This window comes from Lepisosteus platostomus, chromosome 5 (assembly GCF_059453375.1).
Source record: "Lepisosteus platostomus isolate fLepPlt1 chromosome 5, fLepPlt1.hap1, whole genome shotgun sequence".
Classification (NCBI taxonomy): domain Eukaryota; kingdom Metazoa; phylum Chordata; class Actinopteri; order Semionotiformes; family Lepisosteidae; genus Lepisosteus; species Lepisosteus platostomus.
Window position 1 is genome coordinate 39,770,218 of NC_142615.1, and position 18,647 is coordinate 39,788,864.

The 18,647-nt window shown below is 51.9% G+C and overlaps 3 non-coding genes and 1 pseudogene across 3 annotated transcripts; 1 reads left to right on the top strand and 3 right to left on the bottom strand.

The window, feature by feature from the left end:
* Nucleotides 1-5,281: 5,281 nt before the first annotated feature.
* On the bottom strand, nt 5,282-5,400 carry LOC148666433 (5S ribosomal RNA; annotated as a pseudogene).
* Nucleotides 5,401-5,936: 536 nt separating this feature from the next.
* Nucleotides 5,937-6,055, bottom strand: LOC148666434 (5S ribosomal RNA). Its single transcript, XR_015937302.1, has one exon. It is a non-coding gene; the product is annotated as a 5S ribosomal RNA (ribosomal RNA).
* Nucleotides 6,056-6,592: 537 nt separating this feature from the next.
* LOC148666435 (5S ribosomal RNA) lies at nt 6,593-6,711 on the bottom strand. The gene has a single exon (XR_015937303.1). It is a non-coding gene; the product is annotated as a 5S ribosomal RNA (ribosomal RNA).
* Nucleotides 6,712-9,896: 3,185 nt separating this feature from the next.
* On the top strand, nt 9,897-10,061 carry LOC148666436 (U1 spliceosomal RNA). The gene has a single exon (XR_015937901.1). It is a non-coding gene; the product is annotated as a U1 spliceosomal RNA (small nuclear RNA).
* Nucleotides 10,062-18,647: the final 8,586 nt, after the last annotated feature.

Sequence of the window (18,647 nt, forward strand, 5' to 3'; positions counted from 1 at the left end):
GCTGGACCGAAGCTGAGGGACCCCAGTCTGTGCTGGACCGAAGCTGAGGGACCCCAGACTGTGCTGGACCGAAGCTGAGGGACCCCAGACTGGGCTGCACTGGAGCTGAGGGACACCAGACTGGACTGGACTGCACTGGAGCTGAGGGGCCCCATACTGGACTGGACCAGAGCTGAGGGGCCCCAGACTGGACTGGACCGGAGCTGAGGGACCCCAGATCCCAGTCTGGACTGAAGCTGAGGGACCCCAGTCTGGACTGAAGCTGAGGGACCCCAGACCCCAGTCTGGACTGAAGCTGAGGGACCCCAGACTGGACTGTGGAAAACTTTCACATTATCTCCACCTGAGTCCTCAGATCGTCTGCATGACCTTGTATTATTAAGTATTATTTTAAGGTCCTGTGATGATCGTAAGATGGGGGGGGGGGGGGGTGTGTCCCTTGACATTAATCTGTATTGTAATTTTTGTTCTTTTGTTAAGCATCATTAAAATGTTTTTTAAAAAAAGCTTTTGGTTTTTTCCCTTCCCCCCCGAAACGAACGAACAGAGTCTGTCTTTCTCTTTCATCCCGGAGAGTTTGTGGTTGATGGATTGAGGCCGAGAGCCCTCGTTGTCGGCGTGCCACCAGTTAGCGGGGCTAAAGCAGGGGGGGCATCGTGTCCAATACTCCTTGAAACGAGACAGATTTCAAGCCACCTCCGTCTGAAGAGAAGGAAGTTGACCACGAACTCCAGGGTGTCCTAGGAAGCTCTTTAGCCATCGTTTGCCCAGCAGCCATCTCACCCTGCAGCTCCCAGCTAGCAGCCCCCTCCCCACTGGAGCCCAGCAGGTAGAAGCCTGGTCAGTACCTGGAGGGGAGACTCCTGGGAAAAACTGAGGTTGCTGCTGGGAGAGGTGTGAGTGGGGCCAGCAGGGGGCGCTTTCACCCTGCGGTCTGTGTGGGTCCTGATGCCCCAGTATAGTGACGGGGGACACTGGACTGTAAACAGGCGCCGTCCTTCGGATAAGACGTCAAACCGAGGTCCTGACTCTCTGTGCTCATTAACAATCCCGGGGTGTTTCTGGAGAGGAGTAGGGGTGTTACCCCAGTGTCCTGGCCTGATTCCCCCCCTGGTCTTTACCCATCATGGCCTCCTTATCACCCCCCCTCTCTGAACTGGCTCCATCCCTCTGCTCTCCTCCCCACTGAGAGCTGCTGTGTGCTGAGCGGACTGGAGCATCATCCACGTGGGGGCTGCACACTGGGGGGGCTGGAGGGGATCCCCCTGACCTGGGAAGAGCTCTGAGTGGAGAGTCCAGACGGATTAATTATTATTATTATTATTCGTGCTGCACTGGGCTTCAGTCCTGGTAGTGAGAGGGGGATCTGTGATCAGTACAGATACTTATGACTGTATAATAATACACGATAGAAATGGAAAACAGGGTAGCGCTGTAGTCTCTTCGAAACGTTTTGAACTGCCAGAAGAAGTTTTCACAACCCGGACTCGTGAAGGTACAGGTCTTCTCCCTTCGTCCGGAGTAAGGTGAGAGGTTATCCCCTCGGGGCGCAGTATCCCCGATGCACCCCCCCACCACCACCCAAAATGACACACACTTCTGTGACGATTGGGAGACCCCGGTTCGATCAGCCCCTGCGGTGTAGGAAACGACCCGCTGGAGAGAACACGCAGACTCCACACAGAAGGGTCACCTCGGCATTTATTCCAACAGCAAAACACCAGAGAGAAACGGGTCTCCGAAAGATGAGCGCACACCGGGAAAAACACTACGGGGTCATTACAAATGGGAATAGGAGTTCTTTTTTTCTTTTCCGGACGTCAGTTGTATCGTGTCCTGGTGATTTCTCCTGTTTCGAACGGAGTTCAATGTCACGTTTCTACTTTATTAGAGAGAGGCACTGAACTTTGGGGAACGTGACATCCACCCAGTATTACTAGTAGGTTGATAAATATAAATGTTCTTTTTCCCCCCGTATGATACCTCGCGAAATATAACGATGGCCAACTCCTTAAGTCGAAATTTAAACCCTTCTCACGCTACAAGACAGTCCGTCAACATCGCCGCGGCCCGAAGCGCGACCTTCGGTATGACGTTGGCGGAAGGGGGTAGGGTAAGTACGTCACAGCCGGGGGAAGCCCCTATCACGTGAGAGGGGTGCTGCGGGCGACGACCCCCCGGGGGCGAAGAGAAGTTGATTTGCGTGGGGTGTGGAAACACTACACGACCGGGCAAGCGAGCCGTTTTTTTTTTTGTTTTGTTTTTTCAGAACATCAGAACAACCGCAGAGATGACCATCGATCCACTCCGGACGTTTCCTTTTTTGTCCTTTTTGGCCTCCAAAATAAAAAAAAAACTGGGATCCATCGTGGCGTTGCCAAATTAAAACATCAACCACTTTTCGGGCTTTCGTGCTGTCCATGATGAAACCGTCATGGTTGTGTAAGGATACGTTACGTCACAGACCGGCGGCGCTCGGACGTGAGGAGTGTCGTTACGTTTTTGAAACGGGCACGTCAGACAAGATCTCTGACAAGATCTCTGAAAAACCCAAACCTGTAAGATTCAATTTCAATTCAGTTTTTTTTATATAGCGCCTTTCACAACAAGAATGCCCCAAGGCCCCGAACAAAGGAGTTGTTCCACACCCCCGCCACCCTCTGTGTACAGTAGAGCCCCCTGTACTGACTGGAGGAGCTCACCCAGCTGTGTCTGGAGAGAAGCCGGGGTATCGGCTTCAACCACAGGGCTGGGCGGCTTGTTCCCCACCCCCATCCCCTTCTGTGTACAGAAGAGCCTCCTGTCCTGACTCCAGTAGGAAATGTGACCTGGAGGCAACACACCGGCTTCTTTTAACAGATCACCTCGGGAATCGGGAACAACGGAGCTGTGTGCGGCCGTCTGTACGGAGGGGTTCAGCGCGGGGGGGCTCCGGGCTCGGGTCTGGACCCGGGGGGGGGGGGGGGGGGGCTGTCTGTGTGGAGTCTGCATGTTCTCCCTGTGTTCTTTGGGTCCAAAGACAGGCTTTTGGGCTAATTGGCTTCTGGGAAAACTGGCCCTGGTGTGTGTGTGTCCTATGATGGAGTGCTGTCCTGTCCAGGGTGTGTGAGTGAATGTGTGTTTGTCATGTGATGGACTGGTTCCTGTCCAGGGTGTGTGAGTGTGTGTGTGTCTGAGTGTCCTGTGAGGGACTGGTGTCCTATCCAGGTTGTGTGTGTGTCCTGTGAGGGACTGGTGTCCTGTTCAGGGTGTGTGAGTGTGTGTGTGTATCCTGTGAGTGACTGGTGTCCTATCTAGGGTGTGTGTATGTCCTGTGATGGACTGGTGTCCTGTCCAGGGTGTGTGAGTGAGTGTGTGTGTGTCCTGTGATGGACTGGTGTCCTGTCCAGGGTGTGTGAGTGTGTGTGTCTGTGTGTCCTGTGATGGACAGATGGTACCAAGCCTGGACACCCATGAGACACTGGCTTCCTCAGAAGACTCTCACGGAGGGCACACTGTCCCTAACCCGGGTCCAGAAGAAACTACAGTGATCTATAATTCCTGCGCCTCGGAAGGGTTTATGACGTCTATGTCCGGCGCCCGCGCCCGTGGACTGGCGGTTTGGCGTCGCGCTCCGCAGCTCGAGCTTCGGTGCGAAGCAGGGCGGGAGGGAGCCGATGTGGCCTCGGCGCCATCTTTGCTGGTGAGTCAATTGTGACCGTTGCGGTACAATAAACCTTTTCCCACCCCGTCCAGTATTTCTGTCGCGGCCCACGTCCCTTACAATCGACAAACTATAAAAAAAACAGTAGCCCTTCGCAACATTACACGCCATTTTTTTTATTTTAAACGTCCGCTAGATACGCAGGTGGTTCGATACCTGTCTTATCCTCGCCGGCGTCTTTATACCGGCAAGTGAATTTTATTTGGGGTCCCTCAGAATTGTGACAGAAATGTCAGTGAACCACAATAAAAAACGAAACTTTTTTTTTAAAGGCGGTGAATGGATTTTTTGAGTAACCGTGTAGCGACTAACGTAAGGAAAAAAAGTTGTCTTTCCCTACGAAGACGTTTTGGTACAGGACTTTCTTTAAATATCAGTTGTGCATAGCGTTTTACAAAAAGTTGATGATGATCTTGGAGATAATTGCAAAGGAAAATTGAGATAACTACCAAAACATTACGTGTGAAACGACAGGACAGAACTTTGAACCCACAAAGAAACAAAGGTATGAAATATTGCCTCGTCATGGGGGGTTGATAATTATAGTAAGTGTTCCTAATTTTCGTAAAGAAATGTATATTATGGGAGTCACACGTGAGATTTAGTGTATATACGTTTCATATTGTGCATATATACGGGGTTAAAAAGTGGAATGAGTATGATTATAAACTCGTGTGTCCTATAATCAGATAATTTTTGAACAAGCTTTGATTAGACAGGTGAAAAACAACATCAGATCCTTTATTTTAATATATTCTCACGTCTGAATATCAGCTTCTCCCCTCTGGCCAACATTTCAGGGCTCCCAGGTGTAGATCCCAAATTGAAACAAATATTAATTTGTTACCCAGTTAAACAGTTAATAGAAGTGAGTGACCAGGGTAAATAAAGGTGGGTCAGTGTAAACTGTTTATTCTGGACCAGACTTCGTCATGTGTGATATGTCATGACTTCTTATATTAAGTTTTATCTTTATATTTAGTTCTACATGTGTAATAGATGCGATGTGTGTCCATAAAAAGGTTTCTCCAGGGGAAAATCAAGTTCGTTTTAAAACCGTGTTTCCTTTTTAGGGTAGGTTTGCATTCCAAGTGTGGGGTTTTTGCCTTTTTGTATTTTTGCTGAGACAAGTTGCCTTTCTTATACGCGGAGGGATCTGCTCGTGAGATGTCCGCTTGGTCCATTTCTGAGCTCAGTATAAGGTGTAGAAAGCATGACTGTCATCATAACCCGCATCTCACCCAGGTGTGGAATAATGTTGTGACTATTGCTTCAGCAATAACATGCTGATTGCATGTTTCTAGATGGGAATAACAGAGATCTCAACTACTGAGGGGCCTTATTAATAAAGTCTCCACAGCCGAAGCGCTGTGTCTCTTTTCAGCTGGCGATAAACCTTTCCTCGATCCTTTGCGGACTTGTAAAACTGTTCCTGATCAGAATAAAAAACGCTCACGCTAATACACAAGCACCCGTGTCTCGCCAAAGCTGACAAATAAACAGACGGGCAAGCCGCACTGCACGTGTGAACAGGGGAATGAGCGAGCGAGCGGGGATAGGGCGCCTCCTGCACTTAAAAGCTTACAGCACCTGGTATTCCCAGGCGGTCTCCCATCCAAGTACTAACCAGGCCCATCCCTGTTGAGCTTCCGAGATCAGGCGAGATCAGGCGTGCTCAAGGGGGTGTGGCCGTAAACGAGAGCAAGGCTCGCTGGCACCCTTCTTATTGAGAGGACAGCTCCGTCACCTCTTTTACGACGCTGCTTTTTTTCCCTTGCGTTTTTCTCTTCTTCCCACGTTCTCTCTCTTCACTGCCTTCGTCCCCGCTCTATTTCACTTCAGCCTTTCACTCTTGCTTCCTTCCAATGAGGACGGAGCTGCGGGAGAAAGGGCGCTATAGAGGATCGCTGTGGAGAGCTGCTGCTGTGCTTTGACATCTGAGCTCTGTGGAAAACGATCTCAATACAATTCTGAAAAACGCGACTCTCCGAACGCCAGCCGAACAAGTCTCCACAGCCGAAGCGCTGTGTCTCTTTTCAGCTGGCGATAAACCTTTCCTCGATCCTTTGCGGACTTGTAAAACTGTTCCTGATCAGAATAAAAAACGCTCACGCTAATACACAAGCACCCGTGTCTCGCCAAAGCTGAGAAATAAACAGACGGACAAGCCGCACTGCACGTGTGAACAGGGAATGAGCGAGCGAGCGGGGATAGGGCGCCTCCTGCGCTTAAAAGCTTACAGCACCTGGTATTCCCAGGCGGTCTCCCATCCAAGTACTAACCAGGCCCATCCCTGTTTAGCTTCCGAGATCAGACGAGATCAGGCGTGCTCAAGGGGGTGTGGCCGTAAGCGAGAGCAATGCTCGCTGGCACCCTTCTTAATGAGAGGACATCTCCGTCACCTCTTTTACGACGCTGCTTTTTTTCCCTTGCGTTTTTCTCTTCTTCCCACGTTCTCTCTCTTCACTGCCTTCGTCCCCGCTCTATTTCACTTCAGCCTTTCACTCTTGCTTCCTTCCAATGAGGACGGAGCTGCGGGAGAAAGGGCGCTATAGAGGATCGCTGTGGAGAGCTGCTGCTGTGCTTTGACATCTGAGCTCTGTGGAAAACGATCTCAATACAATTCTGAAAAACGCGACTCTCCGAACGCCAGCCGAACAAGTCTCCACAGCCGAAGCGCTGTGTCTCTTTTCAGCTGGCGATAAACCTTTCCTCGATCCTTTGCAGACTTGTAAAACTGTTCCTGATCAGAATAAAAAACGCTCACGCTAATACACAAGCACCCGTGTCTCGCCAAAGCTGACAAATAAACAGACGGACAAGCCGCACTGCACGTGTGAACAGGGGAATGAGCGAGCGAGCGGGGATAGGGCGCCTCCTGCGCTTAAAAGCTTACAGCACCTGGTATTCCCAGGCGGTCTCCCATCCAAGTACTAACCAGGCCCATCCCTGTTTAGCTTCCGAGATCAGACGAGATCAGGCGTGCTCAAGGGGGTGTGGCCGTAAGCGAGAGCAAGGCTCGCTGGCACCCTTCTTATTGAGAGGACAGCTCCGTCACCTCTTTTACGACGCTGCTCTTTTTCCCTTGCGTTTTTCTCTTCTTCCCACGTTCTCTCTCTTCACTGCCTTCGTCCCCGCTCTATTTCACTTCAGCCTTTCACTCTTGCTTCCTTCCAATGAGGACGGAGCTGCGGGAGAAAGGGCGCTATAGAGGATCGCTGTGGAGAGCTGCTGCTGTGCTTTGACATCTGAGCTCTGTGGAAAACGATCTCAATACAATTCTGAAAAACGCGACTCTTGAACGCCAGCCGAACAAGTCTTTAAGTGGAAATCTAATAAGTAAATTGATTCTTAAAATGTAGAGAGCTTTGCAAAGAAATATATTGGGGCTTTTAGATAATATATTTCAAGGATGTAATTGCTGTGCTACAGTACGTGCAGAATTTTAGAAAACAGTGCGTCAACAAAGTACACTGTTTAGGTTACTTTAGAAGACAATGTACCAAAACAATATATGCTGTCTGGATCGTTAGATTTAGCTGAAAGTAACTGATAAGCTTTGAATAACATATCTAGTGCTTCTTCTTTCGCTTTTTGATGTAATCTGTTTTCTCTTAGGGAAAGTGGAAGTTTTAGAATGGACAAAGCGCTGAGCTTTTTTACAGCGCAACGTCTTATGAAAACCCTGTACTGCTTGTAACAAATTGAGTCTCTGGTTGCTCCCAATATTGAAATAAAGACCTTACTCAGGTGAGAACTCTCTCTTGTGGCTTCCTTGATAGTTATATTTCCATGACACCGGTTTTAATGTCTGTAGATTGTATCTTATTTTTATTTTTTGTTTTGTTTCATGTTCATATTATGTGTTTTCACCCAGTTGACTCCAGTTAATAACAGTTTACCCAGTTAATAGCCACTTTTTATGCGCGAGAAACGGGTGATCTTTCTATCTCGTGATCAGCTTAGTATCTTTCTGTAAGTTTTTTTCTTCTTAATTAAACGTTTAAAATACATGAATTTCATAAAGACAACACACGTTTCGAACAGAAAAAAATCATATTCTGTTCTCTTCCTGGTATGTATAACAGATCAGCAGGTCTTATTTTCCCAATTGCTTTTTTCCACTGTATTTATCATAATGGCTAGCCAATGTCCTCTCTTAGCTAGGTAATGTTACTTGTGGATGTGCTTCTGCATTGCGTAGAAGCACATGTATCCATAGAAAGTGTATTATACTACTATTTGAGCTACAGTACATAAAAATAATTATATCGTTATTAATTTCTTTAGGTACGTGATTCCATATTATATTCCCTATTAATCAAATTCTAAAAGTATGCTTTTGTTTACTCCGATAACGAGCACATTCACAGAAAATGTGAATATCTTATGACTTTTCACAAAGTATATAAAGTTAAGATGGTCAGAAGGAGCATGTAAAAACGTTTCCGAAACCTGGTAAAATCTTACTACATGTAAGACTTTGATGCTTAAAATGTTTAGGAAGAAAGTGGAATACTGGTGTGTATTTTTTCTTTAAACTACCAATACCAGCCATATACAGTTTACACTATATGTTTATGTTCCTAAATTAATATAGTTTATGGTGGTGTATCGTGGTTGTAGAGGTTTGATGGGTTTACTGAGACAATTATTAATTGTAGCAGTAATCACGAGGTTGTTCGTTGTGGCTTTTAGAAAATCAATCGTCAGAACAACTAACAACGCACACACACGGGTTCAATACACGAGATACATTTATTCATATAAATTGTGCACCAAACATATACTAGTCTGCCTGGATACGAGCGGCAGACCTTACTGTGAGGGTTATCAATATACAAGGTATATAATCTCGAAGAGATGCCAACACAAAGAGATACACAACAGAGAATATATGTCAATATATATCGTTCGGTTACCAAATCGCTAATCAGTGTTATTACCCACTGTTACTCTAAACTCGGAAGTAAATACATTACTCATGAATTAAATTGATAACAACTTGTGTTGAGGTACAATTGAATTCTCGAGACACAATGTAGAACATGGGGTTTACTTATCCACTGTGTATGGATTTGGAATCTCCCGGCACGAACACCAAGTCACTCTTTTGCCTGGGAAGAAGCTGGTTCGTTCCTGGTCCAGCGCTGCTTCTGAATAAGCTATTCAGGTTGTCGATGAGGGTCCAACTGTAGGCTGCCGTTGATCAAGCGGATCATTCACGTTGGTAGAATTCTGAGTACGTATGGGATCCTCGGCCTCGCGCTTAGAACAAAGTCCAAGTCCCTTTGCAGACAACAGCAGTTGTCACGTGATTGTCTCTGAGGATGCGCGAAAATGGCCAAGGAGAGCCCCGATCTGAGCTTGCGCTCCCTTTTTGACCAAGACATAGATGTGTGCTGATTGGTTGAGAGTTTGGCGGGCATTAGAGACCCACGTGGTATTACCACGCCCTGCCAGTCCCTGATTGGTTGGTCAAGGTGAGATATGAGTCACTTACTCTTGACACTTAGGAATGCAGTCCAGATGTCCATTCGGCACTCCCTAGACAGATAGGCACCAATGGATGACCATTGATCATGATAGCCAGGCTAAGCTAAGTGCATCCCCATCTGGGAGCTGTCCATTATCAAAAGAAAACATCTTAAATCAACCTGCATGAATACTTTCTCTGTGGCTGCACCACAAAGATGGAGGGTGAGATGGGGCCTCATTTAGGACAGAATACCACGGCCTAATTCTGTCTTATTAACAAGCATTGCCGCTACAACGGCATCTCTCCTGTCAAACTTCCTCCTGACATGTTTGACAGGATCTGGGCCGTGGTGAACAGTGGGAAAGACGCCCTGTGGAGAGTGAGGAACATGGGGCTGTTCAAAGGCATCGAGGTCCCAGTCAAGGCAGCAGGTAGCCTGGCCCTGTTCATCACCCGAGAGAACTATTACCTCAGAGATCTGTGGAGAGAAGGGAGGGAGGAAGCAGAAAATCTGTGGGAAATTGAGAGCATAGGTCAATATCTCAAGAAACTGTGAAAAACATTATCATGTTTAAGTAAAGAATGTGATTTGCACCAGAAAAAAATAAATTGTTGCTATATAACTGGTACCGTGTCAAAATGTAATGAGATGGGATTATATATACTGTTTTAAGTATGTATATTAATGTAAAGCTTTCTAATTTGTGATGTCCTGTATTTTTTTGTGAAAAGAAAATAAAGTTCTTAAAAAATCGATTCACCCAGGGCGAGGCTCGGCCATTGCACTCCGGCTGTGCTGACCCCTGCGAATTCCCCAAATGTGGGAATCTCGACTGCATAATTTCTGGTAGTGGGGGACTGCGTTCGCGCTCTCTCCTGATGTGCTTGGTCAAATATCAGATACGGGAGAGTTAGGACACCATGAGCTGCGATAGGATCCCAGTTCGAAAGGAGTCGATGCCACTGCTGGTTCCCGGTTTCTTTTAGTTAGAGGTCCGGAGAAGCATTTCAAGCTGGTTACACTACTCCTTCCGGACATTCATTCCCTTTTCAAAGTCAGTCGTTTTGCTGTTGTCTACATTATTTAGGCTGATTATCGAGGTTAGCCTTTATTTGGTCATGGGGGCCTCGGTACTGTATGCTAATTCTCAAGACAGTTTCACCCGTTTTCTGATTGCTAGGTTCTGTACCAGTGCAGACATGTCAAACAGTGAATAGCTGTACCTCTATTGTATCCGTGCTCAATGAATGAAATCAGTATTAAATGAATATATGTATAGTTATACGAAAAACAAGTGGTTTATTGACTCATCTTCATTTGCAGATTTAGAGGCAGCTTCGATATTCGGGGGAGGCATAAAACATGGTGCTGATCTTTGGAAAGCAGGAGGCAAAACTGACACGTTCTCATACAAGGAGCTGAAACCAGGCCACCTGGGTGAAAATCAGGTATCGTAACCGCTAGACCATATGGGAGCATACAGCCATGTTGTGCGTGCGTCATGTAAGCAAACTGTAATTGCTGCCTTCATGACCTGCTTGATGGAGAAAACACACAAGAGAGTTGGCACTCAGAGTGTCGAAGGGTTGATGTATACTAGGGCTCAGTTGAAATGCAGCGTCAGGACTTTTCCGACTAGTGTCACACAAAGAGAGTACATCCTTTCCTACTGGCTGTGTATGTCTCGGTAACTCGCTGTGATCGTATAGTGCTCAGAATTTGTGTTGTGGCCGCAACAACCCCGGTTCGAATCCACATACTGGCAGAATAGGAGGAGTACTGCCTGACTGGATCGTTGATGAACGACAGAGGCCACTCCGACCTCTTCTTGGTTTTCTTCAATGACTTACTAAGGATCTTCTTCACATTCGCCCATGCAGGGGAAGCCAGTTACACCAAAGCAAACGCAGGAAAGTGCATTTCAAGCAGAGACCAGGAGGGACTTGTTTACACCGAGAGTGGTCGGAGAATGGAACAATGCGCCCAGCCCTGTTGCTGGAGCCGATTCTTGATGAGATCTTGGGCTCACTAAGAGGCCCCCGCTGGATGCTAATCTTTCTGTTGTTCTTGCAGGTCCTGCGCTGCTTTTGAGCCGACAGAGCTCGTCCTGGTCTGTCGGCACAGCCCAATTGCAAATGATCGGCTCCACGTACAGAAGGAACGTGCGTTTGGTACAAGAGTGCACGAAGGCACCGGAAATACATTGGGAACAAATGACCGGTCGTTCAAGACCTCTGTGAAGTACAGGAGCGTGCAAAACGAGTCTGCTTCCACCCGGTCTCGAACCAGGGACCTTTTGCATGTTAGGCAAACCTGATAGCCGCTACACTATGGAAACCTGCAGGGACCGCTGCTGGTGTCTTGCTTGCATTTCGGGCTGAGAAAGGGACGCGTCACTTTAGGCAGGGTGCGCTGGAGAGAGGAACAAAGGGCGCGATGAAACAAAATACCAAAACCCGGGATCAAACCAGGGACCTTTAGATCTTCAGTCTAACGCTCTCCCAACTGAGCTATTTTGGCGGTGCGCAGAGCCCACAGCCACCTGCTCCAGCCTTCCTGTGTTGCGGCATGAGCGCACCAAGAGTAGCGGGAGAGTGTTGCAGGAACGTCACTCTGAAGGAAAGCCACCCAGGTGCGCCCTCTGAGCTCTGTCCAGCGCATCTTCCTCGCATGGACTCCTGCCTGCGACGGGCAGGAAACAATTAGCAAGAACAGAACGACACCCCATGGGTGTCTCATGACCACACCTTAGGTTGTGACACGTGCAGGTGTGAGGGGTTGCCGGGCTACTTTGGAGCAGAGCTTGGGCGGAGGGGGGGCGGGAAAGCAGACAAAGAGGTGACACCTCAAGGTCTGCACGATCACAGCTCTCCGCTGCCCCAGGCTTCCGCTCGATAAGCTACTGGACACACCCGCCCCTCCTCACACAGACCGTGGAAAAGCCCCCGAGTGTGAGGGCTCTCTCTTCCTCCCAGGAGCTCTTGGACACGACGCACAGACAGGGCGCGGGGAGCCGCCGCCTGCAAACACGGCTCCAGGCAGGAATCCACTCCGCAGGAACCGCAGAGCAGAGGAGATGGGGGCAGCTTAGCTCCTGTGCAGAGACCTGAGCTGTTGTTGCTGCGGACGCTGTCTTTTCTGCACTCGGGGTAGGAGTGAATGTTGAGTTGCCCTTAGAAATGAAGCAGAGCACTTCAACGGCACGGTTGTGTGTGTGTGTGTGCGCCCTGGTGATTCTGGGAGACAGATCGAACCTGGGCTGTGGTTTAAATGCTATTGGTTTGTGAACAGAATACCCTTATCCCAGTGCATTGTGCCACATTAAATAAACGCACGAGAAAAAGAGATTCAGAACGCAAAGCTGTGTCAGTGTTCTGTGTAAAAAATCGGTTTGAACATCACAGGAGCTGTTTTTAATAAGCTGCTGAGTAAAGAATATTGTAGCATTTACAGGTTCTTTTCAGAACAAAGGACGAGTGGAGACGCGATTAACAAACAAGCGCTTTGTTATTAATACTCACACTTTGTTATGAACACTACCATTAAAACTACCAGTTGTACTCTCACTAATGTTAAAATGAATACACTAGTAGTAGTATTAGTTGCTGCCCGTGACGTCACATACACTCTCTGTGACGAATGCGAGACACCTAGACACATACAGTGACGTGCCGGCTGTTGCCGTGGTTACCATACTTATGATTTATAAACACTGGAAAAATGTATTTAAACTGTTACTTACATACTTTTCTTACAGATATAAAATCTCCCCCCCCAAAAAAAACACACCGGACTGTGAAGAGAAGCGAATCATCACAGTTGGAGAAGGAGAGCGACAAACCTAGGAATAAAATTCATTAAACAGAAAAAAAAGTTTACATCGCAGATTATTGCGTTACAAAGCGTACCCATGTGGAGCAGTAGAGGACAAGCACGAGTCCCTGAAATAAGCGCTTTTAAGAGTTTTACACAAATCTTCAGAGTAAAGAAGCCAGGAGGATCAGACTCCTGATCCTGGAGGTTAAAATGTGTATCCTGGTTTTATTTCCACCCAGCTCTCAGTTCCATTAGTGGTCTGATGATTTAAATTAACTGTATAACTGTTACCAGACTTAATCTAAATTGTAAATTTATAAGACTGGCTACTAATAATAAATATACTGATCAAAGTGTCAATACTGGTGTTTATAAAATAAATACTGTAGCATTTGCAGGTTCTTTTCAGAACAAAGGACGAGTGAAGACGTGATTAACAAACAAGCATTAACACAAAACCAAACACAGGATATACACACACATGAGGAGACTGAGGGAACAAGTACACATAGTTAGGGTGGTAATTACCTAACAACACACTATACTTTTACAAGACTACACAGGGCACTAGAACTACTAGGACATTATTTACACAGGTAGGGTCAGCCGCTGGTCATCGTGCTGACCCTCAGACTCTCCCCGGCTACCACTCCCAGCATGCCCAGCGGTACTACGAGCGCCTAGGGGCACTTTCTCCTCACCACCAGGCGAGGGCATTACACTGCCCCCACCTGAAGCGTCTGGCGTCTGGCGTCTGGCGTCTCGCCGACGTCGAACACCCCCCTCAGGCTGTACTCGTACTGGGCTAACTGCTGTGGAACCCTGCGCCGCAGTGACGGCTGGCGACCCACGGACGCCCCACTATCGTCCGGCTCCAGCCCCGGCTGCTCCTGTAGAGCCTCCCCACACGGCTCCTCCTCCCGGGCCCGGTAGGGGGCCAGGCGGTCTCGGTGCAGGACCACCACTCTCCCCCGTGTTCGCAACCGGACACGGTAGCAGACTTCACCCACCACCCCGAGTACCTCAGCGGGACCCTCCCACGACGGCGCCAGCTTAGGGCTGAGGCCTTTGCAGCGGCGCGGGTTGTACACCCAAACCGAGTCCCCGGGCTGGAAGGCAGGCCCCCTGCAGCGCAGGTCGTAGTGCCGCTTCTGCCGGACCCCCGCCTGTGTCAGGTGGGTCCGTGCAAAGCTGTGCACCTGCTGCATCCGCTGCTGCAGGTCCCACTCGTAGTCCGGTCCAGCCGGCGGTGCCGACCCGTTTCCGGGTGGCGGGCCGAAGACCAGGTCCACCAGGGTTCGCATTTCCCGGCCCAGCATGAGCGAGGCCGGGGTGCACCCGGTGGATTCCTGGACCGCGGTCCTGTACGCCCAGAGCGCAAGGGGGAGGTGGCAGTCCCAGTCCCGTTGGTGCCGGGACACCAGGGTGGCCAGCTGGGTGGCGAGCGTCCGATTAAACCGCTCCACCAACCCGTCGCTCTGGGGATGCAGCGGTGTGGTCCGCGTCTTAGTGATCCCCAGGCCCTGGCACACTCTGGCGAAGACCTCGAAGTTACGCCCCTGGTCACTGTGTAACTCCTCCGGCACCCCCAGCCTGGCAAATATCCCCTCCAGCAGTGCATCGGCCACCGTGGGGGCACTCTGGTCCGGGAGGGCGTAGGCCTCCGGCCACTTCGTAAAATAATCCATGGCCACCAAGACGTAGCGGTTCCCAGCCTCGGTGCGCGGAAACGGGCCCAAAACGTCCACCCCCACCCGCTCCATAGGAGCCCCCACCTGGTGTTGTTGGAGGGGGGCCCGAGAGTGCTCGGGGGGACCCTTCTGCGCCACGCACACCGCACACGTTTGGCAGTACCTCTGCACGTCCCAGTGGCAAAGACCCCAATAAAAATGGCCTCGGAGACGCTGCAGGGTTTTCTTACCGCCGAAGTGCCCCATGCCCGGCTGGCCGTGCACCGCCCCGCGGAGCGACCGAGGCACCACCAGCTGCCACCGTACCTCACCACTGGAGGGTACCCGCCACCCCCGGTGCAGCACCCCATCCTTTACCTCCAAGGCCTCCCACAGGGCGCAGAGGGCCTTGACGGACTTTGGGTGCGGGGCGAGCTCCTCTCGCGTAGGCCGCACTCCAGCTGCCCTCCAGCGGAGCACCGGCCCCACGTCAGGATCAGCTGCCTGACGCTGCGCCAGGTCTGGCAGGCCCACCCCCAGCGGCCCCTCCCGGGCCGTGGCCGCGGTGCCCACCCCCGCCACGGTGCGGACAGCCACCTCACGCTGCTCCCGCCGGGCGCAGTGATGGCAGTCCGCGGCCTCGCAGGGGCGCCGCGAGAGAGCGTCGGCATTGAGATGGCGAGACCCCGCACGGTGCACGACAGTGAAGTCGTACTCCTGCAGGATCTCTATCCATCGCGCCATCTGCCCCTCCGGCTCCTTTTAGTGGAGCAGCCAGGTGAGGGACGCATGGTCGGTCCTCAGCCGGAACCGGGTCCCGAACAGGTACGGCCTGAAGTGGTGGACCACCGCCATCACCGCCAGCAGCTCGCGACGGGTCACGCAGTAGTTCCGTTCAGCCCTAGTCAAAGCCCGACTATAGTAGGCCACTACGCGCTCCCCATCCGGCCCCTCCTGCGCCAACACCGCGCCCACCCCCGAGTCACTCGCGTCGGTATCGAGAACATACGGCAACCGCGGGTCGGGGTAGGCCAGCACGGGGGCCCCCACCAGAGCTTCACGCAACCGGCCGAAGGCAGTCTCACAGCCCGAGTCCCAGTCGAAACGGCGGCCCTTGTCGGTGAGGGGTTGAGCCTCAGGCCAGCACGGCGGATGCAGTCCAGCACCGCCTGGAGGTTCGTCAAGGCCTGGTCGAAGCCCCGGGCATGAACCAGCAGATCGTCCAGATACAGCACACACTGGTTCCGCGGGACAGATGCCAGCACCCTCTCCATCAGCCTCTCGAACGTCGCCGGGGCATTGCACAGGCCAAAAGGAATGACAGTAAACTGCCAGAGGCCCTGGCCGATAGAAAAGGCTGTCTTCGGGCGAGCATCGGGAGCAAGCGGTACCTGCCAGTAGCCGCAGCGGAGGTCCAGGGAGCTGAACCAGGTCGACCCGGTGATGTAGTCTAGGGCGTCATCTATCCTCGGCAGGGGGTAGGAATCTTTCCGGGTGACCTCGTTCAGCTTGCGGTAGTTGACGCAGAACCTCCACGAGCCGTCTTTTTTTTTTACCAGTACAGCTGGCGCCGACCACGGGCTCGCGGAGGGCTCAATCACCCCCGCTGCGGCCATCTCCCGGATCTTTTCCTCGGCGGCGGTCCGCTTGGCGTGAACCATGCGTCCCGGTGGGATGCGGATGGGCCGAGCGTCGCCGGTGTTGATCTCGTGTTGGACCAGGGCAGTGCGGGTGCAGTCCTCATCTATCGCCGCAAAGAGATCCTCGTTCTGGGCGAGTAGCGCCTGGAGCCGCTGCCGCTGGTCCTGATCGAGGCCCTCGCAGCTCTGCTGGTAGATCCTCAACGGCGCGCCTCGCTTCCATGCAACGCTCGGCTCCCGCCGCCGCCGCCTTGTCTGGCCCCCCGGCTGACTCGGGAGCAGGATCCAGCACGCTCGCTCCCCGGCTCACAGGCCTGGTCTGCCCCGGCGACTGCCGCCGCCGCCGCCACCACTGCCTCTTTTTCTCCCAGCTCCGGCAAGCCCGCGTCCCTCGGCCTTCGCCGGGCCTGCCCTCCACCAGGTGAAGTCGCTCCCCCTGCCACACCAACTCCTGCCGGCTCAAGTCCAAACTGGCCCCCACTCGCTGCAGTACGTCCAGCCCCAGAATGCAGTCCTCCTGGATGGGTGCAAGGTAGCAGGGGTGGCACACCGTCGCTGCACCTAGACGGAAGGCAAGCACCCGTTTCCCCCGGACTGCGGCGAGCTGTCCCGTCACGGTCCTTAGCCGCAGGCCGGAGGCCTCCCATCCTGGGGGGTTGGTGCCCTCGGTGTCGGGGAGGACGCCCGGCCGGAGTAAGGTTACCGATGAACCGGCGTCGAGTAGGGCCAGGCAGGGTTGGTCCTCGATTCGGCAGTGGAGGTACAGGCCCCGGCTACAGCCGACTCGCCCCACGGTGATGTGAGGGGCGCCGGTCTTAATAGCGCTCTCTGGAGCGGGGGGTGAGGTGTTCGAGTGGCGGCCTTCCACACGCTGAGTCGCCCCGTTCCCGTTTCCCGACGCCGATCGAGGAGTGCGAGGTTCGGGTGCCCGGCAGAACCGGGCTCAGAGTTCCCTCTTCCTGCAGCGGTCGCAAAGCAGCGTGTGGGGCTGTTCCGCAGGGGTCGCTGCAAGGTCTGGCTCCTCTTCCCCCTCGCTGGACTCCTCCGTCGCCGCCTCGGTCAGCCAGCAGTGTCTGCTGGCGCTTCCAGCCACCCTGAACACGGCCTCAGCCAAGGCCTGCTCCAGCGATGCACTTGGTGCCGCAGCTCCTCGGGTGAGAGGGCCTTGAGAAAGGCCTGGAGAGCCATCTCCCCCTGCGCCTCCCGGGGAAAAGTTGGGTATCCTCGGCGGGCGAGGAACGCGACATCAGCGGCAACCGGGCCCAGTCGCTCTCCTGGTCGGCGCCGCCGCAGGGCCAGCCTCTCCCGCATCAAGTCCGGCGCCTCCTCCACACCGAAACGCAGCTGGAGAGCCGCCGCCAGCGCCGTGTATTCGCCTCTGTCCTCCTCCGGGACGTCCAGGAGCACCTGGCAGGCCACTCCTTCCATCTCTGCCCGGCACCAGCCATTCGTCCAGGCCGCGAGCTGGAACTGCGCCTTGTAGGTTTCCCAAGGCGCTTCCCCGTCGTAGCGACCGGGTTGCACCTGCACTGATGGGTGTGGGAATCGCTGGTCAGCTCCAGCAGGGAGGGTATCTTCTCTTTGGGGCATCCACTGGGCGGGAGTAGCGGGCAGTTGCCCCAATTCTACCGGCAGGACCACTACTGGATAGCCCTGGTAAGGGCTGTGGCCACCTGTCACACCCAGGAGTTGCTCAGGCTCCCTATGTGCGCTGCCGATGGGTTCTGTCTCTTTTAGAGTCAGACAGCACTTGACAGAATCAGCTAATGTCTGCCAAGATTTGTCCATCCTGCCCGCTTCTGACACCAATGTAGCATTTAGAGGTTCTTCTCAGAACAAAGGACCAGTGGAGACGCGATTAACAAACCAAGCAATAGCTTTATTCTTTTACAACCACAAAACCAAACACAGGATATACATGCACATGAGGAGACTGACAGAACACGTACACATCTTTAGGGTGGTAATTACTTAACAACACGCTATACACTTATAAGACTACACAGGGCACTAGAACTACTAGGACATTATTTACACAGGTAGGGTCAGCCGCTGGAAAGCAGGGATAATAAGGAAATGGGTGGCACCCAAGCACATGTTAAAGAAAAAAAACTTGGCTTCTTAAAAGTGATTATGATAGCCACAGGACAGAAGAGACAGTGCACTGTGGTCCAATAATGACTGTGTTGAAACAGCCAGAGTGTGCTGCATGCCATGGAGATGGAAAAGGTAGCTCATCCCAGTCAATCGCAAGGTTGTGTAGGACTGCACATGACCTGATGATGATGGTGCTGGCTCTTGATGGACTGGTATACAAACCAAATGACAGCCAAGCAAA